Source organism: Dendrobates tinctorius, unplaced genomic scaffold (genome assembly GCF_039654945.1).
Source record: "Dendrobates tinctorius isolate UK_male_01 unplaced genomic scaffold, ASM3965494v1 ptg000011l, whole genome shotgun sequence".
NCBI lineage: Eukaryota > Metazoa > Chordata > Amphibia > Anura > Dendrobatidae > Dendrobates > Dendrobates tinctorius.
Window position 1 is genome coordinate 82769105 of NW_027361679.1, and position 27837 is coordinate 82796941.

A 27837-nucleotide genomic window follows, 5' to 3' on the forward strand; every position below is an offset into this window, starting at 1 on the left:
GGCCGGCCGCGACCAATCAGCGACACAGGATTTCCATTACAAACAGACAGACAGAATTAGACGATTATATAGTAGATAGTTAAATTATACTCACCCTGTCGTTTGGTCCAGTCCGATGGGTGTCGCCATCCCGTCCGGCACCTCCCATCTTCATACGATGACATCCTCCTCCTTGCTTCTCCCTCGGCTCCTGAGCATGCGTGCTTTATCGACACTGTTGAGGGCAGAGCAGAGTACTGCAGTGCGCAGATGCCGAACCTCTCTGACCTTTCCCGGCACCTGCACACTGCAGTACTTTACTCTGCCCTCAACAGGGCAGATAAAGTATGCATGCACAGGAGCCGAGGGAGAAGCAAGGAGGAGCACATCATCATACGAAGATGGGAGGTGCCGGACCGGACCGCGACACCCACCACACCCGCCCTCCAGTGAGTATAATCTAACGTGTTTTTCTTATTTTTCACGTTTCATCGGGGGCTTATCTACAGCATTACAGAATGCTGTAGATAAGCCCCTGATGGCAGTGGCCCCAACTTATGGGGTAAAAATGGGGTGATAGGATTCCTTTAAATAAACTACATACATATTCTAGAATACCCGATGCGTTAGAATCGGGCCACCATCTAGTACTGTATAATCTGGGATTTTTTTCATGTATTTATTTGTCCCACAAGAGTACTTGAACATGTGATCCTTTAATCGCATTCTTAAAACACATAAAACAGTTCTGTGTTGGAAATGTAATATGCTGCATTTTTTCTGCAGTTAAAATACACGGTTTCAAAAATGCACCAAATACTCATCATGGGAACTTAGCCTAAAAGGGAGACGATAAATATGGAAATTCCCACTCAAAATGAATTTTGTCCTGGTAATCATAATTTGTTACAGATGTTATGCAAGAAGGAATAGTACTGCATAATTTTACTATTGGTGTTTGGAGATTTGTGATTATAGTTATTAGAGATTAAAAATTAAGTTTAATGTGAGCTGTAAAATAACAATTATACTTGTACAATGAGATTAAACCAAAGGTTTAATGATTGAAGCAAATAGATGGACTATTGACATTAGTCACTTTAATTACCTTTTCAATAGTTGACATTTTCAAACTTAGAAACATTCAAGTATACAGTGACATGTAAAAGTTTGGGCACTCCTGATCAAAATTACTGTTATTGTGAACAGTTAAGCAAGTTGAAGATGAAATGATCCTTAACCCCTTTTTGACATACAGTATGACGTACTAAATGCCCATGGACAGGATAGTACGTCATACGCAATCAGCCCCGCTGATGGGGGGAGCATGGCTGATCACGGCCGGGAGTCACGGACCGCTCCCGGCACCTTAACCCCCGCAACACTGCGATCAAACATGATCGCAGTGTTCCGGTGGCGTAAGGAAGCATCGCGCAGGAAGGGGACTCCCTGGTGCTTCCCTGACACCCTCAGAACAACGCAATGTGATTGCGTTGTTCCGAGGGCCTCCTTCCTGCAGGACCCCGGATCCAAGATGGTCGCGTGGTCCTTCTAGGTCTTGCAGGGAGGTGACTTGTGAGTGCCTGCTGAGATCAAGCACCGGTAAGCCTTCTGCACTGCCTGTCAGATCGCTGATCTGACACAGTGCTCTGCAAAGTGTCAGATCAGCGATCTGATATAATACAGTGATGTCCCATCCTGGGACAAAGTAAAAAAAAGGTTTAAAATTTTTTTTTTAAAAATTCCTAAATAAAGAAAAAACAAATATTCCTCAATAAATACATAAGAAAAAAAAATTTGGTTCCAAAACTGTGCTGATGTAAAGTAAACATGTGGGAAATGTTAATTATTAAGTATTTTGTGTGACATATCTCTGTGCTTTAAGAGCATGAAAATTCAAAGTTGGAAAATTTTAAAAATTTTCACCATATTCCCGTTTTTTTCACAAATAAACGCAAGTTATATGAATGAAATTTTACCACTAGCATGAAGTACAATATGTCACGAGAAACAATGTCAGAATCACCGGGATCCATGGAAACGTTACAGAGTTATTACCTCATAAAGGAACAGTGATCAGAATTGTAAAAATTGGCCCGGTCATTAACATGCAAACCACCCTCGGGTGGTAAAGGGGATAAGCATAGGGTTGGATCAATCATGCTTTGGGGTTGTGTTGTGTAGAGGGAAGAATGGATTCATTGAAATTACAACAAATTTTTGATAACATCATCTGTAAAAAAGCTGAAGTTGAAAAGAAGATGGCTTCTACAAATGGAATGATCATGAACACACGTCAAAATCCACACTAGACAACCTCACAAGGCGCAAGCTGAAGGTTCTACAATGGCTCCGATGATCTGAACATCATTAAAAACCTGTGGATAAACCTCAAACTAGCAGTGCATGCAAGAATGGAAGAAAATCCCTCAAATAAGCATTGAAAGACTCTTGTATGGCTACAAAAAAACATTTACAAGCTGTGATACTTTCAAAAGGGGGTGCTACTAGATGCTAACCATGTAGGGGCACAAACTTTGGCATCTGCCCATTTTCCTTTTTGTATTTTCAAAAATGTAAAAAATGAAAGCATATACACAGTATATATATATATATATATATATATATATATATATACCTAATATACAAAGGAAATGTGTCATCTATAACTTTAGGCAGGGCTGCGAATAGGAATTTCGGGGCCCCATACTGGTAAAATTTTGAGGGCCCCCTTGAGAATCCGCCCAGGCTCCACCCCAGCCCCGCCTTCACCCCTCGAACTATCCAAAGTCCCGCCGCTATCGCTTGGAAAAACTCCACTTCTTACCAATCACACATTAACAGTTCCCATCAACAGATTACACATATAGCCTGCAGCTTTTGTTTTGGCCAAAAGATTTTGTAAGTCGCCACCATAACACGGTAGCCTCTTTTGGCTGTGCCCTAAACTACTGTAACTTATTAAATATTGTTAAAATATGTGATACAAATTAGGTATATTTTTATTTTTCAATTTTTAAAATGACCAATAATATCACATACAAGGGAAAAATACCACTGCACCATGTCCAGACCACATAGTGACCTATAATACCACACAGAAGGAACAAATACCGCCAGACCATGACCAGACCATATATTACCACCACAGTGACCGAATAATATCACATACAAGGGACAAATACCACCGCACCATGACCAGACCACATATTACCACCACAGTGACTGAATACTACAATACTGATCAGTAGTAAAAAAAAACATGATACTATCACCATAAGTGCCATTATACACAGGAGATCTGTACTTAATATGCAGTGTCTGTGTATAGGTAATACAGTGATCAATGACATTATACACAGGGCCTCTATACAGTGTATAGTGTCAGTGTATAGGTAACACATTAACTCACCAGTGACGTCTCTAGGTGAAGTCCTTCATCTTTCATCCAGCACAGACCGCCATCACATCTTCCAGCCAGGGCTCGTCTCTGCAGGAAATAACAAAGTTACCTAGAGCTCCACTTGCAAAACACATGACTTATTTTTCCCAACTTCTACATTACATCACATGAAGAAAAAAAGGCGACATAGTGTCGCTCTACAGAGTAACAGTACCTCCCCCCATTTAAAACAGTATACTCAAAAAATAAAATAAATACATCACTACAGTAATAATATCCCTTAATTAGACCCTGTGGTAATAATATCCCCCATCATAGCCCCCCTATGTCTCATTCCTGGCTTCAGCCATACGTTCTCCCATCTCACCCTCATAAGTATCCATTCTGCCCCATATGATCTCCCCATCCTGCCCCATCTGTCTCCATCGTATCCATCCTGCCCCATGATCCTGCACGATCTGTCTCCAACCCTGCCCCATCTGTCTCCAATCCTGCCCCCAGTGTCGACATGCCCCCATGTCTTTGATCCTACCCCTGTGTCTCCAATCATACCCCGTATCTCATTCTGCCCCTTCCTGTGTCTCACTGTCACATTCTGCCCCCATCGTGTCCAGCATTCTGCTCCCATCGTGTCCAGCATTCTGCTCCCATCGTGTCCAGCATTCTGCCCAATCGTGTCCAGCATTCTGCCCCATCGTATCCAGCATTCTTCCCCATTGTGTCCAGCAATCTGCCTCATTGTGCCCAGCATTCTGCTCCCATCATGACCAGCAATCTACCCCCATTGTGACCAGCCATCTGCCCCATCGTGTTCAGCAATCTGCCCCATCGTGTCCAGCATTCTGCCCCATCGTGTCCAGCATTCTGCCCCATCGTGTCCAGCATTCTGCCCCATCGTGTCCAGCATTCTGCCCCATCGTGTCCAGCATTCTGCCCCCATAGTCACCAGCATTCTGCCCCCATAGTCACCAGCATTCTGCCCCCATAGTCACCAGCATTCTGCCCCCATAGTGTCCAGCATTCTGCCCCATCGTGTCCAGCATTCTGCCCCCTCGTCACCAGCATTCTGCCCCCATCGTCACCAGCATTCTGCCCCATCGTCACCAGCATTCTGCCCCATCGTCACCAGCATTCTGCTCCCATTGTCACCAGCATTCTGCCCCCATAGTCACCAGCATTCTGCCCCCATAGTGTCCAGCATTCTGCCCCATCGTGTCCAGCATTCTGCCCCCTCGTCACCAGCATTCTGCCCCCATCGTCACCAGCATTCTGCCCCATCGTCACCAGCATTCTGCCCCATCGTCACCAGCATTCTGCTCCCATCGTCACCAGCATTCTGCCCCCATAGTGTCCAGCATTCTGCCCCATCGTCACCAGCATTCTGCCCCCATCGTCACCAGTATTCTGCCCCCATAGTGTCCAGCATTCTGCCCCATCGTCACCAGCATTCTGCCCCCATAGTGTCCAGCATTCTGCCCCATCGTTACCAGCATTCTGCCCCATCGTTACCAGCATTCTGCCCCCATCGTCACCAGCATTCTGCCCCATCGTTACCAGCATTCTGCCCCCATCGTCACCAGCATTCTGCCCCCATCGTCACCAGCATTCTGCCCCATCGTGTCCAGCATTCTGCCCCCATAGTGTCCAGCATTCTGCCCCATCATGTCCAGCATTCTGCCCCATCATGTCCAGCATTCTTCCCCCATTGTCACCGGCATTCTGCCCCATCGTGTCCAGCATTCTGCCCCCATAGTGTCCAGCATTCTGCCCCATCGTCACCAGCATTCTGCCCCCCATAGTGTCCAGCATTCAGCCCCCATAGTGTCCAGCATTCAGCCCCATCGTGACCAGCATTCTGCCCCCATAGTGTCCAGCATTCTGCCCCCATAGTGTCCAGCATTCTGCCCCCATAGTGTCCAGCATTCTGCCCCCATCGTGTCCAGCATTCTGCCCCCATCGTGTCCAGCATTCTGCCCCCATCGTGTCCAGCATTCTGCCCCCATCGTCACCAGCATTCTGCCCCCATCGTCACCAGCATTCTGCCCCCATCGTCACCAGCATTCTGCCCCCATAGTGTCCAGCATTCTGCCCCCATCGTGTCCAGCATTCTGCCCCATCGTCACCAGCATTCTGCCCCCATCGTCACCAGCATTCTGCCCCCATCGTCACCAGCATTCTGCCCCCATCGTCACCAGCATTCTGCCCCATCGTCACCAGCATTCTGCCCCATCGTGTCCAGCATTCTGCCCCCATAGTGTCCAGCATTCTGCCCACATTGTGTCCAGCATTCTGCCCCCATCGTGTCCAGCATTCTGCCCCCATCGTGTCCAGCATTCTGCCCCCATCGTGTCCAGCATTCTGCCCCCATCGTGTCCAGCATTCTGCCCCCATCGTCACCAGCATTCTGCACCCATACTATCCAGCATTCTGCCATCTGCCCCGGGCCCCCCGCTCTCAATAAATGAAAAAAAAAAAAACACAAGCTCTTCTTACCTGGCCGCGGTCCAGCGGCGAAGCTCCGGGCGTCCCTCCATGCAGAAGCGCGCGCTCGCCGGCGACTGACAATGACGTCAGACGCCGGCGAGGTGCGCGCTGCAGTGGACGTCAGCTGCCAGCCTCTGATTGGCTGGCGGCTGTTAACTATTGACGTGCGGGCCCGCATGTCAATAGCGATCATCTGCCGCAGCGCCGAGGGCCTGGGTTAGCGTGCCAGTAGGGCCCGGTGAGCAGAGGAGACCGGGCCCGATGCGGGCCCCCTCTGCCCACCGGGCCCCATACGCCAGTCAGGGCAGTAATGCCCTGATGGCGGCCCTGACTTTAGGCCTTTTAGAGATCATTTCATCTTCAGCTTGCTTATCTGTTCATAATAACACTAATTTTGACCAGGGCTGTTCAAACTTTTGCATGCCACTGTAGTTAAAAGTTTCTACATATAAAAGTTTCCAGATAGTTTAAAAATGGCTCCATGGTGGTCCTAATATAAAAAATAAAAAAAAAACATGATCATTTACTAGACCACTGCCACTCGTCTGTACAGCAACCAGCTGTTCCAGACCAACTATCTGCCCTACGACATCTTGGACTCTTTCCCTGGAGTTTGGTGTTTAAAATCTCCTTGGACACCAGCAACAGTATCAGTTCCAGCACCGCCAAGGAGGAAGCCAGGTCTTTGCTTTGCCTGCATGTTCACTTCTTTGCTCTCTGCTTTACTTCTACAGCAATGATGGTTCACCTTTGCTTTAAACCTCTTATGCTATATCACTCATATATGAGTCACAAATACTTGTCACTTTGCTCTCTATGACGGGTATGCATGTCATGTTGATCGCACTGTGCAGTATCTGTACTGATGCGATCAATATAGGATCCTGACTGATATTCACAGCTGGGCTTAATCTATAACTTCTTGAATCAGAGTTCGCACAGATTCCACCACTTTAACCCCTCACACCGCGCCGTTCGCTGCAATTTTGATAAGATCCCTGTTTGTTATGCTGCAGAAGAACCAGTTCTCTGAATGCTGTGCCCTTTATGACCTCGCCCAGACCACTGATTGGCAGCTTTCTGTGTGCACTGTATGTAAGCCGAGAGCTGACAATCAGTGGAAAATGCAGGGTTATTCAGAGCTCATGAATATGGATGAGTACGCCAGCAGGTTTACTGTTCTGAATCTGTAGCGATAATTTTCTGCAGATATGACATTGATTTTTATTGAAACTACAGCAAGCAGCCCAGTAAGTGACATCGCTGGAATCAAGGACCCTGTCCCTACAATATGCTACTCTCAGATTTAAAAAAAAATCTGGTGATCGATTCCCTTTGAGTTAAAAAAATAAAAACCTCTCCAAAATTCATTTTTTCCATTAGAAATCCTAAAAGTCAGTATCGATCCTTTAATGAGCCTTGCCATATGACTTAGGATAAAGGCCAAACCAGAATCTCACACTTTGCACTGATAAAGGGCAGCACCCTGAATCACAGTGTCTGCAAATTGAGCTTCTGGTTTGGTTTTTATCCTAAGTCATATGACAAGGCTCGTTAAAGGGCTGATATTGACTGTTAGGACTGCTACTTACAATATAAGGCACTTGAGTTCTAGTTCTCTTTCTCTCTAAGGCCTTTTTCACACTTCAGTTTTTGATGTCAGTCAAGATCCGACATTGCGGCAGATTGACGGATCCGCTATAAATGTGTCAAAACAGGTGGAAGCGGATGATACAGATCCGTTTTTGACGGATCCGCTATATGGATTTTTATAAGGATCCATCAAAAAACGGATCCGTATCATCTGCTTGCATCCGTTTTTATCATCCGTTGGATCCGTTTTCTGACGGATCTGTTTTTCCACACCTCCAAAATGGGATGCTCCCAAATATGATTTGCTCTTGGAAACTGCTCCCAAATGTGATTGAATCCTGGAAACTAGGGGAAAACTATATCTAGGGTATTTTAACACAATATCTTTGAAAGGTTGCATCAGGATCCTGACAGCGCCGGTGTACAGCCTCCGCTGAGCAGAGACTCACCCGCACTGTAGGGACCCCTGGGAACCAGAATAGCCGGAAAGTATAGGTGCACAGGACCTTAGTGATGAAGTTTAGCAAGCCGGCACGGGACCTACGGTCATGTGACTGCAAGGGGGCGGGGCTTAGCATCCTGCTTTCAGAGAAGACAGCAAACTCAGTCAGGCAAAACAGAGGTCGATCACAGTACGGACAGCGAGGTAGAGGAGGGGTAAACAGACGGGAGATCAGACAAAGCCAAAGGTCATACACAAGAGGGCGATGCGGTACCAAGGGGATGAGAAGAGAGAAGTCGGGTCACAAGCAGAGAGTCATACACGAGAGGTAGCGCAGTACAAGAGGGACAGGCAGAACTCGTAACAGGGACAGAACCGAATCAAAAACCAAACAAGCAAGCAAGATATCAGGCACAAGGCACACGTACGCACAAGGTCAACTAACTCAGCCGAGGGCAGGAGTATAACTGACACCGGACCTAGGTCCAGTGAGCATTAAATAGCCGCCCTCAGCCAGGGAGAGGTGGAACAATTAACCCCCAATCAGACCAGGACGGGCCAAAGTGAAACCCCGTCCTGGATCATGACAGGTTGTAGAGCTAGTGGCAGAGATGGAAGGAGTAATAGCGAATATTAATAGCATCTGTGTGGATTTTGATTTTGAGTGCAATCGTTTGGCAATTATTGCTCGGCAGAAGGAGGAAACAAGACTGCGCATACTGCGTCGGCGAAAGAAGAGACGGCAGTGGATTCATCCTATAAATGCACAGAGATTGACCCTTGGAGTTTTTTCGACACTTTATCTGGAATTGAGGGATAACCCGGAGAAGTTCTTCAATTATGTGCGGATGAGACAAGACCTGTTTGAGATTTTGGTGGAGCGTGTTGGAGCGCAAATCCAGAGAAGGGATACCTACTTGCGCTTTTCGATATCACCGGCGGAGCGTTTAATGGTGACCCTTCGGTAAGTTATGTTTTTTTTTAAAGTTTTGATTCTGCAGACTTTTATTGTCATGTTCTTGCTCGCAGTTTGTATTAAATTTATTTTTTCCCCTTTTTTTAACAGATTCCTGGCAACAGGAGAATCCTTCACCTTCCTCCATTACCAGTTCTGGCTTGGGATATCTACAATATCTGGAATAGTCCAAAAGACCTGCCGGGCATTGTGAGATTGTCTAAAGGAGGAGTACATCCCACAGCCAACACAGGAAAGGTGGCTGGAGATTGCTGAAAACTTTCAAGAAATATGTCAGTTTCCTAATTGTGTTGGTGCAGTGGATGGGAAGCACATAAGGATTGTGAAACCCGTTGGATCCAGATCAGAATATTTCAATTATAAGAAATTCTTCTCAGTTGTACTGATGGCAATTGCGGACTCAAAATGCAAATTTATTGCAGTCGATATTGGTGAGTATGGTCGATCCAATGATTCACAGGTGTTCAAGATGTCTGCAATGGGCCGTCGTTTGTATGGAGAAAATTTTGATTTCCCACCTCCAACACCACTCCCTGGAACAACAGGTACACCAATGCCATTTGTGTGTGTTGGTGACGACGCATTTCTACTGTCTAAACATCTTCTGAAGCCATATGGAAGCAATGGATTGACACACAGGAATAAAATCTTTAACTATCGATTAACAAGAGCACGAAGAGTGGTGGAGTGCGCTTTTGGGATTTTAACATCAAAATGGAGAGTGCTGTTAACTGCCATAAAAAAGACTATGGATGAGGTGGTGAAGGCATGTGTGATCCTGCACAATTTTGTTATTTCAAAGGAACCAGTTTCCATTGAAGAAAATGTTTGTGAAGCCACCTTGTGGGATTAACACCAGACAAGTGTTCGGAGTACTGTGTCAGTGACACAAATGATTATTTTGTATCACCGGAAGGAAGAGTTGACTGGCAAGATGACATGGTATAATATTTTTTTTTTTTAATGTTATACCAAGTTTCCTTTTTTGTATAGCAAAAACTTTTGTAATTTTTCCTTTTCTGTTTCATAGTTTTGGTACCTTTACACCAATTTTGTGTAATAAAAGTGTGGTGTTTTTTCCATGTACACCACTCTTGTTCCTTGACCCTTTTTGTACCTTTAAAAAAATGTTGTGTATTTTACCTGTCCACCACCGGTGTACCTTAAACCTTTTTGTACCTTTACCAAAAAATGTTGTGCATTTTACCTGTACACCACCGGTGTACCTTGAACCTTTTTGTTCCTTTACCAAAAAATGTTTTGTATTTTACCTGTACACCACCAGTGTACCTTGAACCTTTTTGTACCTTTACCAAAAATGTTGTGTATTTTACCTCAACACCTCCGGTGTACCTTGAACCTTTTTGTACCTTTACCAAAAAATGTGTATTTTACCTCAACACCACCGGTGTACCTTGAACATTTTTGTACCTTTACCAAAAAATGTTGTGTATTTTACCTGTACACCACCGGTGTACCTTGAACCTTTTTGTACCTTTACCAAAAAATGTTGTGTATTTTACCTCAACACCACCGGTGTACCTTGAGCCTTTCTGTACCTTTACCAAAAAATGTGTATTTTACCTCAACACCACCGGTGTACCTTGAACCTTTTTGTACCTTTACAAAAAAATGTTGTGTATTTTACATCAACACCACCGGTGTTTGTTTTTTTACTTAACACTAAAGAAATAAATTAAACAACACAATAAAATTCTTTTGAAACAAAAACTATTTAATTTATTTTAACAATTTGTTAAAAATTTACAAATGCCGGTATTGTTGGGTGAAGATATCATCGGAGGGGTTAACAGGGCTGACCACATTGAGGGGGGGGAGGACTGGGAACAAGGTTGGTGAGGATCAGAAGGGGAAGGGGGGTTTAAAACATGAGGTTGGGATGGGAGCTGATGGACAGAGGAGGTTTGTGGGAACATTGGAGGTGGGGGTGGGGGTGGGTATGGTGAGGTCATTGGGGTATAATGCAATGGGGAAGGAAAGTACTGGGAAGAATGGAATGGTGAATTCGAGAAAGGAGAAGGAGTGGTGGTAGGATGGACGGTGGTAGGATGGACGGTGGTAGGATGGATGGTGGGAGGAAGGACAGTGGAATGAGAAGGTGATGGAATAGGTAGATGGGTAGATTGGGAGGCCTGGGAGATTGCAGTCACTAGAGCATTGTGACAGCTTTGCATCACATGCATCTGCAGGTGAGGATTTAAATTTTCCATGTGCCGGACAACTGATTGAAAAAAATATGTCTCGGCGCCTGGTTTGACTCTGAATGCATCCTATCCGTATAACTTCTGAGTTCCATGATCTTTTGATTTATCATGTTCAACCCAGAAGTTGCCCTAAAAGTCGTAATTAGTGTTGAGCGATACCTTCCGATATCGGGTAATATCGGATCGGATTGGATCGGACTGATACCCCAAAAAGTATCAGTATCGCCGATTCCGATACCGGAAGCCCCATTCAAGTCAATGGGACAGAAATATCGGAATTAAAATAAACCCTTTCTTTCCTTGTAGGTTAATTCTACATGAAGAAAAACAACTAAGAATAATGTAGAATGTATTGGGGGAGATGGAGGAGACATTAAAGGCATAGAGGTTTACCCCAATCAAATGGAATAGCAGGAATAAATTTTTTTTTAAAGATGTTCGGAGTTACAAAGATATTGACTATGTTAACCTTTTGTATATTTTGTTAGATATGTATGTTTCACTACTTCCATGCTCTTCACCCTCTTTTTTACTTCTCCAACACTTTCTCCTTCATCATCCTCAGCAGCACCATCTTTTTCATCAACTTCTTTTTCACCTTATTCATCTTCTTCTTCTTCTTCACCTTCTTCCTATTATTCTTTTTTTTTACATTCTTCATCTTCTTCCTATTATTCTTTTTTTGTACATTCTTCATATTCTTCTTATTCATCTTCTTCCTATTCTTCTTCTTCATCATATTCTTATTTGTGACAGGCATTCCTGTAGTTGCTATCTATAAAAGTTTGAAGATTACACCTTCCATTCTGCCTGTCACAAAAGATTTACAGCAGGATTTGTCCGCGTTCAGTTTGGCCTGCAGCAGCAGGCATTTTCCAGGGGCACCACGAGGAGGAACGGACTCACCCCCATACACTGCTTAGTCCTCTTCTGCTTATAATTTAGATAATATCTTTTGCTCTGATTTTTAGTTTTATGCATAATGTTCTTCTGCTTTTTGTTCTTCTGCTTCTTGGTCTTCTGTCTCTTGTTGTTCTGCATCTTGGTGGTTGTCTTCATGTTCTTTGTCCTCTTGGTCATCTTCTTCAGGGTCATCTTTTTGGTCTTCTTCGGTGTGGTCGTCAGGGCCGTCGTCTTCAGGGTCGTCGTCAGGGAGATCCAGAGTGAGAACCAAAAACCATTTCCACAAGCGTGAACTTTGAAAAGTAGCAGAATGTACAAGAAGGCTGAGGAACTGCCGAGAACCAGCTGATGGTACTGGAACCCGGATGGGCAGCAGAAGGAACAAGAGCCAATGGCACAACCGTGGACCAGCTGACAGTGCTGGAACACGGTTGCTAAGCAGGAGGTACCTGTGCTATAAAGCACTACCAAGGACCAGCAGACATTGCTGAAACTCGGATACCGAGAAGGAGGCACCTAGGCCAAAGTCACTGCCGAGAATCAGCTGATGGTACTGGAACCCGGATGGGTAGCAGAAAGAACAAGAGCCAATGGCACAACCGTGGACCAGCTGACGGTGCTGGAACACGGTTACTAAGCAGGAGGTACCTGTGCTACAAAGCACTACCGAGGACCAGCAGACGTTGCTGGAGCTCGGATACCGAGAAGGAGGCACCTAGGCCAAAGGCACTGCCGAGAACCAGCTGACGGTACTGGAACCCGAATGGGTAGCAGAAGCTACCCATGAAAAACAAAGTTGCAAGGCCGCGAGCCAGCCGCAGTTACCGAAACCCACAGTCCTACAGTGGTTGCTTGTCCTATTGGCACTACGGAACCAGCCTTTATTACCAGAACCCGCAGCCCACATAGGAAGCACCTAAACTGCAGGCACCATAGACTCGGCTAACCCAACTGCAACACAACAGGACAACGTTTTGGTGGCAAAGTGACGTTGACACTACCCGGAAACAGCAGGCGTGCTGGAACCAGGTTGGGCAGGAGGGAGTACCCGTGCCAAAGACACTGCCAAGGACCAGCTGACGGTGCTGGAACCCGGATGGGTAGCAGAAGCTGCAACAGCCAATGGCACAACCGTGGACCAGCTGACGGTGCTGGAACACGGTTACTAAGCAGGAGGTACATGTGCTACAAAGCACTACCAAGGACCAGCTGACGTTGCTGGAACTCGGATACTGAGAAGGAGGCACCTCAGCCAAAGGCACTGCCGAGAACCAGCTGACGGTGCGGGAACCCAGAGGGGAAGCAGAAACTACCCCTGAAAAACAACGTTGCAATGCCGCGAGCCGGCCGCTGTTACCGAAACCCACAGTCCTACAGGGGGTGCTTGTCCTATTGGCACTATGGAACCAGCTTTTATTACCAGAACCCGCAGTGTTGTGAGTTCATTTTCCCCTTCACCATTGAGGTCTGATGAACTCCCTCTTCTGGTGAAGGAAGGTAGTGAGGCTGATTACCAAGCACCTGGGCAGGATGATGATGACTGGGTGACGGGAATTACTGACTGGACATAAGGCAGCCGACGCCCTTCTGCCTTGCTGGTGATCTCTCTGAGGGATTCTAGGAGACAAGTCTGATTCCTGCTTCTCAAAAGCTAAGTTTTCTGCTCTACTTTTTGCATTTGTGTTTTGGTTTTGTTTTGCATTGTTTTCCTTGATTTCTGCCATTCCTTGCTGGGGTGAGCTGAATTCCTTTTTGCTCTGTCTTCAGAAAATACCTGAGTACTGATATAGTCTTTTTGAAGCCTAGCGTCTTCAGGGCTTTTTTCCCTATCAGCTGTTGGCTCTTGTTTTGATAGGGTTTTGGCGGATTACAGACAGCAGCTTTTCTATCCTGTCCTATCTAGTTAGCTTGGGCCCCATCATTTGCTCAGCCTATCTTTCTATCTGTGTGAGTGTTTTTTCATCTTGCTTCACCGTCATTATATGTTGGGGGCTGCCTATTGCTTTGGGGTCTGCTCTGGGGCAGTTTAGATTTCCCTTTCTGTCTTTAGGCTATGTAGTTCTCCGGCTGTGATCGAGGGGTCTAGGGCACCGTAGGAACCCCCCACGGCTACTGCTAGTTGTTGTTGATAGGTTCAGGGGTCTGCAATCCGATAGCTGCCAACTTCTCTGGTTTTCTGGACTTAGCTAGTATTTCTGTTTTTGCCTCCTACGGTGACTCATTCATAACAGAATCACCAGCCATACCGCAGATCCTAGGGTACTCAATAGCAGGAAAGAATTGTAAAAAAAAAAAAAAAAAAAAAGTGTGTATATTTTTTCCTCTATATCTCTGAGGCCGTAGGGGGAATTTTTTTTTCTCTCAAAGGAGATAAAGCAATTGTCTGATCGTGTGGAGCAGCTCGCTGCGGAAGTGCGGGGAATTTCCGCCTACCTTGCTCATTCACATGCTGCTGAACCAAAGATCCCTACTCCTGATGTGTTTTTTGGGGATCGGTCTAAATTTTTGAATTTCAAAAATAATTGTAAATTATTTTTTGCCTTGAAGCCTAACCCGTCAGGGAGCTCCATGCAGCAGGTTAAAATTGTCATCTCTTTGCTGCGTGGCGATCCCCAGGATTGGGCGTTTTCTTTGAAACCAGGTGATCCTATTCTGACTAATGTGAACGCATTTTTTCTAGCCTTGGGGTTGTTGTATGACGAACCTAATGCTATTGATCAGGCTGAAAAGACCCTGTTGGCATTGAGCCAGGGTCGAGATTCTGCAGAATTGTACTGTAGTGGGAATGTGGACAGAGCAGGAGACATTGCCGGACACACATCAGGGGATCAACTGACGTTACTGAGCACCAGTAGCACAGGAACAAGTGTTGATTGAGCAGACTTGCACTTTTTTTGCACTTTTGAGCAGCAACTGGCGGTGTTGGAGGCCAGGGTAAATACTAGAGACACTGGAGCCAGAGGCCTAGTTGGAGCACGGTTAAAAATCAGTAGTAGTGTGATTTTGGAGGGAGCAGGAGACTTTGCCATCCACACAGCAGGGGAGCAGCTGGCGTTACTGCACCCCACTAACACTGGAGCATGTGTTTTTCTCTGTGTACACGGCACTTCTGAGCAACAACTGGCTGTGTTGAACCCAAGGGTGAATCACTTGGAGCAAGTTGAAAAGCTGAGGTAGTGTGATTTTAGAGGGAGCGGGAGACTTTGCCGTCCACACAGCAGGGGAGCAGCTGGCGTTACTGCACCCCACTAACACTGGAGCATGTGTTTTTCTCTGTGTACACGGCACTTCTGAGCAACAACTGGCTGTGCTGAAGCCCAGGGTGAATCATGGAGCAGGCTGAGGCCTACTTGGAGCAAGTTGAAAAGCTGAGGTAGTTTGATTTTGGAGGGAGCAGGAGACTAAGCCGTCCACACAGCAGGGGAGCAGCTGGCGTTACTGCACCCCGTTACTGCACCCCACTAACACTGGAGCATGTGTTTTTCTCTGTGAAGACGGCACTTCTGAACACCATCTAGTGTTGTTGGAGCCCAGGATCAAGCATGGAGCAGGCTGAGGCCTGATGTGTTTTGAATATAGAGGCAGCAGGAGATATTGCCGTCCACACAGCAGGGGAACAGCAGACATTACTGAACCCCACTAACACAGGAGCTAGTGTTTTTCTCTGTGAAGACGGCACTTCTGAACACAAACTGGCGTTGTTGGAGCCCAGGATCAAGCATGGAGCAGGCTGAGGCCTGATGTGTTTTGAATATGGAGGCAGCAGGAGACATTGCCATCTACACAGCAGGGGAACAGCTGACGTTACTGAACCCCACTTACACAGGAACTATTGTGTTTTTCTGTGCCTACAGCACTTCTGAGCACCAACTGGCGATGTTGGAGCCCAGGATCAATCAGGGTGTAGGATGAGGCCTACTAGGAGCAAGTTTAATATCTGAGGGAGTGTGATTTTGGAGGCAGCAGGAGATATTGCCGTACACACAGCAGGGGAACAGCTGACGTTACTGAACCCCACTTACACAGGAACGATTGTGTTTTTCTGTGCATAAAGCACTTCTGAGCAACAACTGGCAGTGTTGGAGCTCAGGTATTACAGTTCAGGTGGTAGAAACATGAACACAACAGGAGACCTGGATACTTTTGCCAGCCCATTATTTAATCTGGAAGAGGACGGGCAAATTCCGGCGAGATCCAGGCCTTGTTCATTTTCAGAAAAGTAAGCCGGTCAACGTTATCGGAGGATAGTCGCATGCGACGGTCTGTTAGTACACCACCTGCGGCACTAAAGACGCGTACCGATAATACACTGGCAGCAGGGCAAGCCAGCACCTCCAATGCATACTGGCTAAGCTCTGGCCATGTATCCAGCTTAGAGACCCAAAACTTGAAGGGGGAAGAGCCGTCTGGGAGTACACTGACAGGGCAAGACATGTAGTCTGTCACCATCTGACGGAAACGTTGCCTCCTGCTGACTGGAGCCGTCTGTGATGGTGTAGGCATTTTTGGCGGGCACACAAAACTTTGCCACATTTGGGCCATACTGGTCTTGCCTTGTGCTGCGGCGCTGACTCTGCTCCCTCTTTGTGCAGAGCTTCCTCCACTGCCTCGACGCACAGAGCTGCTTTGAAAAGCACTAGCAGCACTGCTCTCGGGTGGAATGGAGAACATGATGGACTGCACCAGTGTGTCTTGGTACTCCCGCATTTTGCGCTGCCGGTTCAACGGTGTTATGAGGCTTTGTAAGTTGTCCCGGTAGCGAGGATCTAGGAGGGTGTACACCCAATAATCAGCCGTGTGGAGTATGTGGGCGATGCGGCGGTCATTTCTCAGGCACTGCAGCATGAAATCAACCATGTCCTGAAGACTCCCAACTGGACAAGAAACGCTGTCCCCTGCTTGAGGCGTCATCTCTGCCTGCTCTGCATCACCCCACCCTCGCTGTACATACTGACTACTAGAGCCTTGTGTACCTCCCTCCTCTGGAGAGATGTCTTCCTCCTCCATTGACTCCTCCTTATCCTCCTCACAAAGTGTCCCCTGCCTAGGCCTTTGTGAGGAAGCACGTTGCGCAGACTGTCCAGAAGCAGATGGCATTTGTGACTCCTCATCTTCCACCTCTTCCAAAACCTCGTCCCTTAGTGCTTGCAGTGTTTTTTGAAGCAGGCAGATAAGGGGGACAGTCATGCTGACTAGTGCATCATCTGCACTCGCCATCCATGTGGAATCATCGAAGGCACGCAAAACTTGGCAGATGTCCTTCATAGTGGCCCACTCTGTGGTGCTGAAGTGTGACCGGCGCACAGTGCGACTTGTTTGCGCCTGATGCAGCTGGTACTCCATTACTGCTGCCTGCTGCTCACACAACCGCTCCAACATATGTAATGTTGAATTCCACCTGGTGGGGAGGTCACATATGATGCGATGTTCCGGAAGGCGGAATCGGCGTTGCAGAGCTGCAATGCGCGATCTTGCCATGCTGGAACGCAAGTGAGAAAACTCTATGCGGACCTTGTGCAGCAGTGCATCAAGATCCGGATAGTCCCTCAGAAAGCTCTGCATGACCAAGTTGAGCACATGTGCCAGACAAGGTATGTGAGTGAGGTTGCCTAGGCCCAGAGCTGCCACCAGATTTCGGCCATTGTTACACACTACCAAGCCTGGCTGGAGATTCGCTGGCACAAACCACACGTCGCTCTCCTGCTTGATGGCATTCCAGAGCTCCTGCGCTGTGTGGCTTCGATTCCCCAAAGAAATTAATTTCAGTACGGCCTGTTGACGTTTGGCCGCGGCTGTGCTCATATCGGTCGTAACAGGCTACTGCTGCGCTGATTCTGAGGAACTTGAGTATGAGGAAGAGTCAATGTGTACAGACTGGATTCCTGCAATCCTTGGAGTTGGCAGAACACGTACAGTGCCACTCTCCAGATCTGTACCCGGCTCCAAAACATTTACCCAATGGGCAGTGAGAGAAAGGTATCATCCCTGTCCATGGTTACTGGTCCACACATCGGTGGTCAGGTGGACCTTGCTACTGACGGCGCTTAGTAGCGCATGTTTTATTTTTCCCTCCACATGCTTTTGCAGGGCAGGGACGGCTTGCCTGCTGAAATAAAAGCGGCTGGGCATGGTGTATTGTGGGACTGCCAATGCCATGAAGTTCCGGAAGGTGTCAGTCTCCACCAGCCAGAATGACAGAATTTCAAGGGCCAGTAGTTTGGCAATGCCAGCATTCAGAGCCTGTGCTTGGGGATGGTTTGCCAAGTATGGCCGCCTTTTCTCCCATGCCTGTGCTACCGATGGCTGTAGAGTGGCCTGGGAGTGTGAGGATGACTGGGAACGTGGTGCTGTGGGTGGAATGTCACTGGGTCTCTGGACAACAGTGCTAGAGGTTCTTCCATGGCGATCCTATGAGGAAGCCGAACCAGCTGCATGTGAGCTGGAGGAAGAGGCACCAACACGAGCTGAAGAGGTGGTAGGTGGTGCTGTAGGTTGGCCTAGGTCTTCAGTGTGTCTTTGTAACTCCAACACATGTTTCCACATATTTGTGGTATTGAGGTTGCTGACACTTTTCCCTCTTTTGACTTTCTGATGACACAGCTTGCATTTGACTAAGCAAATGTCATCTGCAACTGTGTCAAAAAAGGACCACGCACTGCAAGTCCTGGGAGCGCCCGTTTTGTGTTTTGGAAGAGGAGTGCTCCTAACGGGTGCCGAAGTGGAGGCTACAGGCAACCAAGTCTGCCCCCTCCCTCTCCCTCCACTTTTGGCCATTTGGGGAATCTCTTCCTCAGAGCTGCTCCCACCACCTTCCTGTTCCTCACGCCATGATGGGTCAAAGACCTCATCATCTACACTTCCCTCTGCAAACACCTGCTTCTCCTGGGTAGTCTCGCCAGCACTGTACGCACCAGAAAGTGGCACCTGAGTCTCATCATCTGATGCGTACTGAGGTGTGCTGACCATAGGCACTGGCCCACCCGCCTCTTCAGATTCAGAGGGACAAAGCAGTTGCGCATCACTGCATACTCCCTCTTCTTCACATTCTAGAATGCTGCTTGGCTGGCCCCCTCTTTCCAAGCCAACCGATTCAGAGAACAGAAGTAGAGACTGAGATGGCTCCTGTACAGGGCTCTCTGACTGCCTGGGCAATTTGGCAGGTGGTGAAGAGACAGATGGTTGCTCTTCAGTGCTCTGGCCCTGAGAGGATGTGGAAGTCATTGACGTTGATGCGTTCGCTGCCATCCATCCGACAACGGCTTCAATTTGTTCGTCAGGCAGCAGTGCGGTACGGCGAGGTCCTACAAAGCTGCGCATAAAGGACTGTTGCCTGGTAAAACTGGGGGATGCTGGGTCACTGGTGCCCGCAGCAGGCACAGAATCCCCACATCCTCTCCCTGCTGAATCCCCACGTCCTCTCCCTGCTGCAACTCCACGCCCACGACCACGTGCCTTACTCCCTGCCTTCTTCATCTTGGTAGACTGATAAAGATAGGCAGAAAAGTAAAAAAGGGGGGTTTAGTGTGCTTATTCCTGAACAGCTGCTAACAGGTATAAGAAACACTAATTTTATAAAGTGTGTGGACTACACTTTAATATAAGCTACTGTGGCCTACACAACTGTAAAGTGTTTGGTGAACTTTTTTCCAAAAAAAAAATAAGGATGTGACAGATGTGAAAGGGATAGTATCACAAACTTTTTGGAGCTATTACAATGCAGGAAGCAAACCTACAATGCAATAGATGAGGCTCCAAAAAATAGGGTAATACTAATCTGGCTGGGCCTGCAGGGCACAAGCCAGCAAAAAGGCTCCTCTATCTACTCCTATATAGTGTTTGCAACCAACCAATGTAGATGGATACGGATGGAAGCACACTAATATAGGAGAAAAAAATCAGGAAAAATGAGCTGCAAAAAATCAAAAAAAGGACTACGTATGAGGCAGTGATGCACGCTGAGCGGACTACAACCAGACGTGGCTGCAGAACACACTACAACGTGAGCTGCACTCACACACAGAGACCTCTGAGACAGCCAAGAACAGTGCAGATAACTTGGCACTAGCACTGAAAGGCTGCAGAGAGACTCCGCTGTCTACTACTAGTGTTTGCAACCAACGTATATGGATACAGATGGAAGCACACTATATAGAATTTATGAAAAATAAGCAGCAATAAAAGAAAAATATGTATGAGGCAGTGACGCATGCTGGGCAGCCTACAACCAGACGTGGCTGAAGGACACACTACACAGCGTGAGCTGCACTCACACAGCCCTTGCAGACAGCTGTGAACAGCGCTGCTAGGCAAAAGAAAGCTACAGTGGTTGATTATGTAGCCTGGGTAAAGCACAAGATTATTTTGACAATCGCTATCTCTAACTGTCCCTCACAGTCTTCAACAGCAGCCTGTCCCTAACTGAATTCACAGCAGAGTGAACCAGAAATGGCGACTGCGGCGGCTTTTGTAGTGCATCATGACATCATTTCAGCAGCCAATCACAGTCATGCCATTAGTTAACATGCCTAACAGGATGTGCCCACACTTCTGAAGATTCCCATTGGCTGAATCAAAGCAAACTGGCTCATAGAATTATGGGAACTTCCGATTCCGGTATCCGATATGCTAAAAGTATCGGAACTCAGTATCGGAATTCCGATACCGCTAATATCGGCCGATACCCGGTATTTGCGGTATCGGAATGCTCAACACTAGTCGTAATGCATTCTGGATGGATGCATTCAGATTCAAACAGTGCGAGAAAAACATCCTTTCCTGACCTCTCAGAGGCTGCCATCGAGAACCAAAAGTTGGTAGAGATGTTGCAGCAGTGTCAGACGGGTGGGGTAAAGGGTACTGTAAATCGTCACCTGCAGCTTCATGTGATGAAGACTGCTCTGCTGCTCCAGTGCTGGTGGATGGGACAGAGGGACGAGACAAGAGGGAAGGTACAGAGGGGTCAGATACCTCGATGTGGTCCCTGGTGGCGGTCGCCGAAGGGATCCCTCCAGAGGGAGGCAACTCAGAAGCAGGATCCCGAGTGCTGCAGATGGTGCTATAAAAGAGAAAAAAATATATATTAATATATTGATATTTCATTGGACTTGCTGAAAAAAAAATGAGGTTAAACATGTAAACATTTGTACTACAGAAATGGTGTGTGGAATATTTACCTTCTGCTCACGATCGTCGACCGGAGGAACGACAGGGCTCTGTAGTATTTATACCGGCTGCTCCTGCGTCCTCTCGATCCACTCGGGGCCTGCATGTCCTTGTTGAAGTCCCTCTTGAAGTGATCCCTTTGTGACCGCCACAGTATGATAACCCTGTCACCTGTGAAGCAAAAAAAAAAAACAAAGTGGTTAGTAGTCAACACTTCACATGCTGTAATATAACTTACTGAAATTGGAATACTTACGCACTAAATCCTTGTCCCTCGCATCGAGCTCCTTCCAGTTCTCTATAACCTCCAAGCACACTTCATCCCAAAGCTGTCGGGTGGTTGGTTGGTCGGCATGGTGGCGGTCTGCCATGTTCCACAGCGGCTCCCGCTCTCGCACTGCCTCGATGAGGGGGTCCACATCAATGATCCCATCGTCATATTGTCTGTCGGGAGCACGCTGTGAAACCTGTGAAAAAAAAAAATTAATAATAAATTCATACACATGAGGTTCATTAATCAATCACCCAAATAAAGTGTAACTTATGTTCGCTGACCACCGGAAGCATCACCTCGACGATGCTGGGATGTCCTGGGAGTCGCTCTAGTGCGGGCACCGGATTGTGAAGACTATAAAAAAAAAACATGATTATGTGCTTGGATGGATGCGTAGTTATTGTGTGTGCTGTGATGAATGTTTGTGTTGGGTGTAGCATTATGTATGTCAGTATTTGTATCTGCTAAACTTACACTCTGCGTGCCCCCTCCTTGCATTTCTACACCCTGCATGTCTCCTCCTGGAAGCTCCCAAGATTCAGCTTCCTGTGAAAACATAAAACATGCATATAGGGTTACAAAAAAAATGTGTAAAATAAGAGTAAAAAAAAAATTATTTATATTACCTCAGTTCGCTGGTGCTGTGAGGGGGGGCTCCCAGAAGAAGACATTACTCCCAAACTGCTGTGGCCTTGCTGGTGGGTCTCTGCTGCGGCCTGGCTGGTGGGTCTCTGCTGCGGCCTGGCTGGCGAGTCTCTGCTGCGGCCTGGCGGCTCTTCCTGAACGGATCTGCAATTATAAAAAGACACTTGTAAAGCTACTATACAAAGGGTCAACAGGCTTTCAGGCCTTTATGCTTACTGGAAAAATAGAAGTGTTTGCCTAGCGGTGTAGGATGCGGCTCTGCTGCGGCCTGGCTGGCGGCTCTTCCTGAACGGATCTGCAAGTATAAAAAGACACTTGTAAAGCTACTATACAAAGGATCAACATGCTTTCAGACCTTTATACTTACTGGAAAAATAGAAGTGTTTACCTAGCGGTGTACGATGCGGCTCTGCTGCGGCCTGGCTGGCGAATTTCTGCTGCGGCCTGGCTGGCGGCTCTTCCTGAACGGATCTGCAAGTATAAAAAGACACTTGTAAAGCTACTATACAAAGGATCAACAAGCTTTCAGGCCTTTATACTTACTGCAAAAATAGAAGTGTTTGCCTAGCGGTGTACGATGCGGCTCTGCTGCAGCCTGGCTGGCGGCTCTTCCTGAACGGATCTGCAAGTATAAAAAAACACTTGTAAAGCTACTGTAAAAAAGATCATACCAAAAAAATGAAAAAAAAAATGTATCTTCAGATATATTTTGATTGAAGAACCACCCCAAAAAAAATTTATACCAAAGACACAGAAAAATATTAACTACTTGACTGTTTCCCCTCCTGTTTAATTTAACGGTTAACATTGAATGTTGATATATGCAATGCGCAACCTTCCCAACCCTACACCTCCTGTTCCCTTTAAAAAAAAAAAAAACCATTGGTATTGTATGTATACCAACACTTTCAAAGTGACCTGGTTTTGGTATTTAATGTATACCCAGACTTAAAGTGACCTGGTTTTGGTATTTAATGTATACCCATACTTAAAGTGACCTGGTTTTGGTATTGCACGTATACCCACACTTAAAGTGACCTGGTTTTAAAATGATACTACGGACAGTTTTTGGAAACAGTTTTTATTTCTCTTATTTATTTGTCTTCAATTTTTTTTTACAATTAGGAGCTACTCTGCTCTTTATTTTAAATACAACTACAGTACATGAAAAAAAAAATGGCTGAACACATGCTACACAGTCACACCACATACAATACACACATAACACACAATCACAGCACAGTAGGAAATATTCAAATAAAATTACAGTAATATGAAAATACAATGCAGTACACATGCAACAACAGAAAAACAAGTATGAAAAATAAAATGCTGAATAAAAAAACAACCACACACAGAAATGCAACACTGTCAGGCCACACACACATACAGGCAGGCTACACACAAGCAGGCCATACACACACACACACACACAAGTAGTATACACACACACACAGGCAGGCAAGCCACAGACACACACAGAAATGCCACACACAAATAGGTTATACTCACACTTGCAGGCCTCTTTGCTGGCAGGCTGTTGGTGCTGGCACTGGCAGGCCTCTCGGTCCTGGCTCGGTGGTGGCAGGCCTCTTGGTCCTGACTTGCTGTTGGCAGGCCTCTTGGTGTTGGCAGATGCTGGCTGGCAGGCTGTGTCTGGTCTGGTCTGGTATGCTCTCTTCTCTTCTGTCTTGGCCCAATTAGCCCACCTTATATAGTTTTTGGACTGTCTGGAAAAGGATCTTTTTTTCTGAGCACGCTCAGTGCGAAAAAGCGGATTCCGCTAAATGGTGGATCCCAGCGGATCCGCCGCCCATAGGCGGCCATTCTATCAAATGGCGGAAGATGGCGGATCCGCCGTGATCCGCCATTTTGACGCAGACAAAAAATGTTACAAAGTCCGTCCACCTCAGAAAGAATCCGCCAGAAAACTGGAGGATCCGCTGAATGGAGGATGTATTGGACCACCATCCGCCAAAATCCGCCACTAATGTAATTCAATGGGAAAAAGTGGCTGATCCGCTATTTTCAAAAATTGGCGGATTTTGACTGACGTCAAAAGACTGAAGTGTGAAACAGGCCTAAAGAAGCAATTTGCATACAGTATAGATGACATGATGGACAGGAAATAGATGCCTGGCTGGGCGTGGGCCATCGGCACTGGCAGCAACATTATGGTCTAAAAGACAGACAACCGAGAGTCAGGCAGGCAGATAGGATGGCTAATTCAATCATTGGCATCCACCTTGATCTATGGCTTATTCACTGTGACAAATGTAAGGTTTTCTATTAGGGATGAGTGAACATGCTTGGTGATACTCGGTTATCACTCGAGTATCATAATGCTCGGATGTGCTCGTTACTCGGCAAGCAATGAGTGAAAATTCTAATATCTGCCCCTGCATCTTTGGCATCGGTTAAGCAGCCAATAGGCATGCAGGGATTGCCTGTGAGTCACTGAAATACCGTCGCCATCTTGGTTGTGGCATTACTGTGAATGGCTGGCCATGTGACATGATCAGAGGTTATTAAAGGACAGCTCTGTGCATTTTGAGGGAGAGAGTAGGTGTCCAGGCTTGTGTGCACAGTATAACTAATCAGAGGTCTGTAGTGTTGATACTGGTGCTGAAGCTGAACCATCATACTAACAGCCCTTCTAAGGGCTACCCGTTTCCTACACATACAATCTGCATTTAGCCTACGGAGGGAGAGAAAGTCGTAGGGGCGTTGAGCTATCTCAGAGCACGTTGTCCACATCAGCTGGTATCTAGAATCTTTGCAGTACTGCCTCAGCAAAGTGGCAACAGGCTCTTCTGTCTAGGAGGCAAGCCACACACCATGACAGAGTTACTTAACAGACGAGACAGATCTGTGGTTTTTGCTGCAGGACCTCCAACCAGGCATGGTCATGTTTGATAATAGCAAGCTAACACACGTACCATGCTTGGCACATGTGCTCAACTTGTTAGTTCGGCAGTTTCTAAAAACATGCTCAGATTTGCTAGAGCTCCTGGCCAAGTACGCCATGACAGTGCCCATTTCCGCAAGTTAGCTACAGCTGTCACAGGTCTGGCATTACTGCAGCAGCGCATGCAATCGAACAGAAGAGGCCAGTGGTTCAGGCCAGGGAGACACACAGCAGATGTAGGAATACACTGTTAAAGGCATGGGCTAATTTCTTGGCACCAGCCCAGCGCCCAGGGCCTGATGACCGGGTATTTTTGATAAGGAGGAAAATTTTTTTTAAAGAAGGTCAAGCAATACCTGGCCAACTAAACCAATGTACTCCCTAATTCTGTCTCGACTTTCAACTATTGGGTTTCAAAGCTGAACACCTGGCATGAGCTGTTCCTCTATGCCTTGAAGGGTTTTTAGTGCCACCAAGGGGGAAGCATAACAGACAGGCACTTTCGATTGTCAACAAAGAATAAAGACATGCTCACTCTTATAAAAAAGAACAAAGCCTGGATTAGCCCACGCTTTCCCACACCACAAGATGACAGCAACACATAAAGTGTTTTTAATATTCAATATTTTAATGAGGCCCGCCAGTTGTTGCCTTTCCGAGGTCTATGGATGACCTTAGTAATATTTGCTGTCTGGCTTTGCACTTACTGCAAAGCCTTTATTACTGTATAAGTACATCAACTACACTTTCAAAATATTTTTGTTAAAGATATTGCTATGGATTCAGTGACTCATCATATACAGTTTAACACAGTTATTGTTACATTACGGTGGTATGTAAAACATACAAAAAGCGTAGAAAAATATTTCAGGATTAGATTACTCATTCGTACACTATTGTGTGCTTGAAAATTTTGCTTGTTTCTTCACAATTTTTACCCATACACTATTACATGTTCTGGGACACATTTTTGTGATATATGACTAGCAAAAAAAGTTTCAAAATAGTGTTGGGTTACATTTCCCAGCCATACAGTATTAAGTCTTCTTGGGTACATTGCATTGGTATATAACCCTCCAAAAACTTTTTCAAAATTTTATCTTTATTATATTGATCACCTATAGACTAGTCCATGGTCTGGAGTACATTTCGTTGTTATATAATCCTCCAAAAACTTTTTCCAGGTTTATCGGTATCATATTGCTCAGCCATAGGGTATTACATCTTCTTGGGTACATTTCTTTGCTACAAAAGCCTCAAAAAAACTGTTAAAAATGTATTGGTATTATATTGCTCATCCATAGGGTATTACATTTTCCTTGGTACATTTAGTTGCTATAAAAGCTTCAAAAAACTTGTTCAAAATGTATCAGCATTATATTTCTTACCCATAGGGAATTACATCTTCTTGGGTACATTTTGTTGCTATAAAAGCCTCAAAAAACATATTCAAAATTTATTGGTACTATTTTTTTCACCCATAGACTATTCCGTGGACTGGAGTCCATTTCGTTGGTATATAACTGTAAGGGGGTGGCAGGTCCCCTCATTTGCTCCCTCTTCTTCTTCCGTATGACCCTCCGTGCACTTTACATACAAATGTTATTTGTTTATTATGTTAATGTACTTTTGTGATATTATGCTATGTACTGTCATATGATACACCTGTAATGTATGGTGTAATGTAGGGAGTTCCCCTTAAACTACTGTTGGTAGTATGTACATGTTACGTTGATACTTATGTGTCACTGTTATAGAGTAGGGGACAGGCAATAGTTAATATTATGAGCTGTGCCAGCAGCAGAGCAGTAACAGGAAACTGCTGCTTCCAGTTTGGTGAGCCTGAATACGTCGACCAGGGCAGTCATGTACTGCAGAAGGGGCACTGCCAGATTCCCGGATGGGAGAGATCTGTTGCCCTGGACCAAAGACTTCTACAGACTGAAGGACCACAACACAGGCCCCCAGGACTTTGGAAGGGCCTTCGCTGAAGGGATCTCAGGTGCCCAGATTCCAGCGATTGGACTACTGTGAACTTCGGCTGCTACAGCTGTTGTGGGTACAGCCGCAGCCAGTGTCAGGGAGAGAGCAGGAAGCCAGTGTTGAAATTGTCTTTTTGCCTATCCTTCATCGTTGTTCAATAAAAGATATTTTTCCCTCTTGGAGTACAGCGCATTCCCAGACCCTTAATTGCCTGGACTGCTGTGACCAGAGGAAAAGAAGGTAACCTGTGGAGAAAAGCTGTGTCGGTCCCATCTATCTATGTACAAGGGACCGAAGTGATAACTGACCGTTTGCTCAGTGGACTCTGTCTATGTACTGTGCCTTTAAATAACTCGCCACAACTACCCCCCCGGTCACCCTTGTTACACTTGGCATGTTGCGGCAGGACAGACCCCCGCAGCCTAAAGACTGATGGATGGAATATGTGAGACTTGTGATTTTAGAATGCTGTCCGCCGTGATAGGATTAGAGATGGCAGCTGACCGGGACTGTGAATCTGAATTGTGTGGTGTGCTGCCCAAACTGGAAGAGAAGGAGTGGTCAGCTGATCACTAAGCATTACTTATAGCAATTGTGAGATATTCTGATCATCAAGTAGGCGATCATCAACACTACTAGGGCACAGAGGTTCGGATAGCTTGGACAGGGGCCATCTGTCCAGGGAGTTTGTTCAGTTCGCATTGGCAACACGTTTGGCAGGTCTCTTCGACTACCTGCTGCTGTTGAGGCCAATACACCAGCCGCTGTAGCCACTGGAGGGTTTTCTCCACATCAAAGTGAGCGCCTCTCTAGAAAGCTGAACTCTTTGACGCAGCAAGCCATAAAAACGCTTTCCCAAT

The 27837-nt window shown here is 46.3% G+C and overlaps 1 protein-coding gene across 1 annotated transcript in view; it reads left to right on the forward strand.

Annotated features, from left to right (window-relative positions):
* SMIM24 (small integral membrane protein 24) overlaps positions 1 to 27837 on the forward strand; it is an 86304-nt gene that overhangs the window by 11943 nt on the left and 46524 nt on the right. The gene's annotated exons all lie outside the window — the stretch shown is intronic.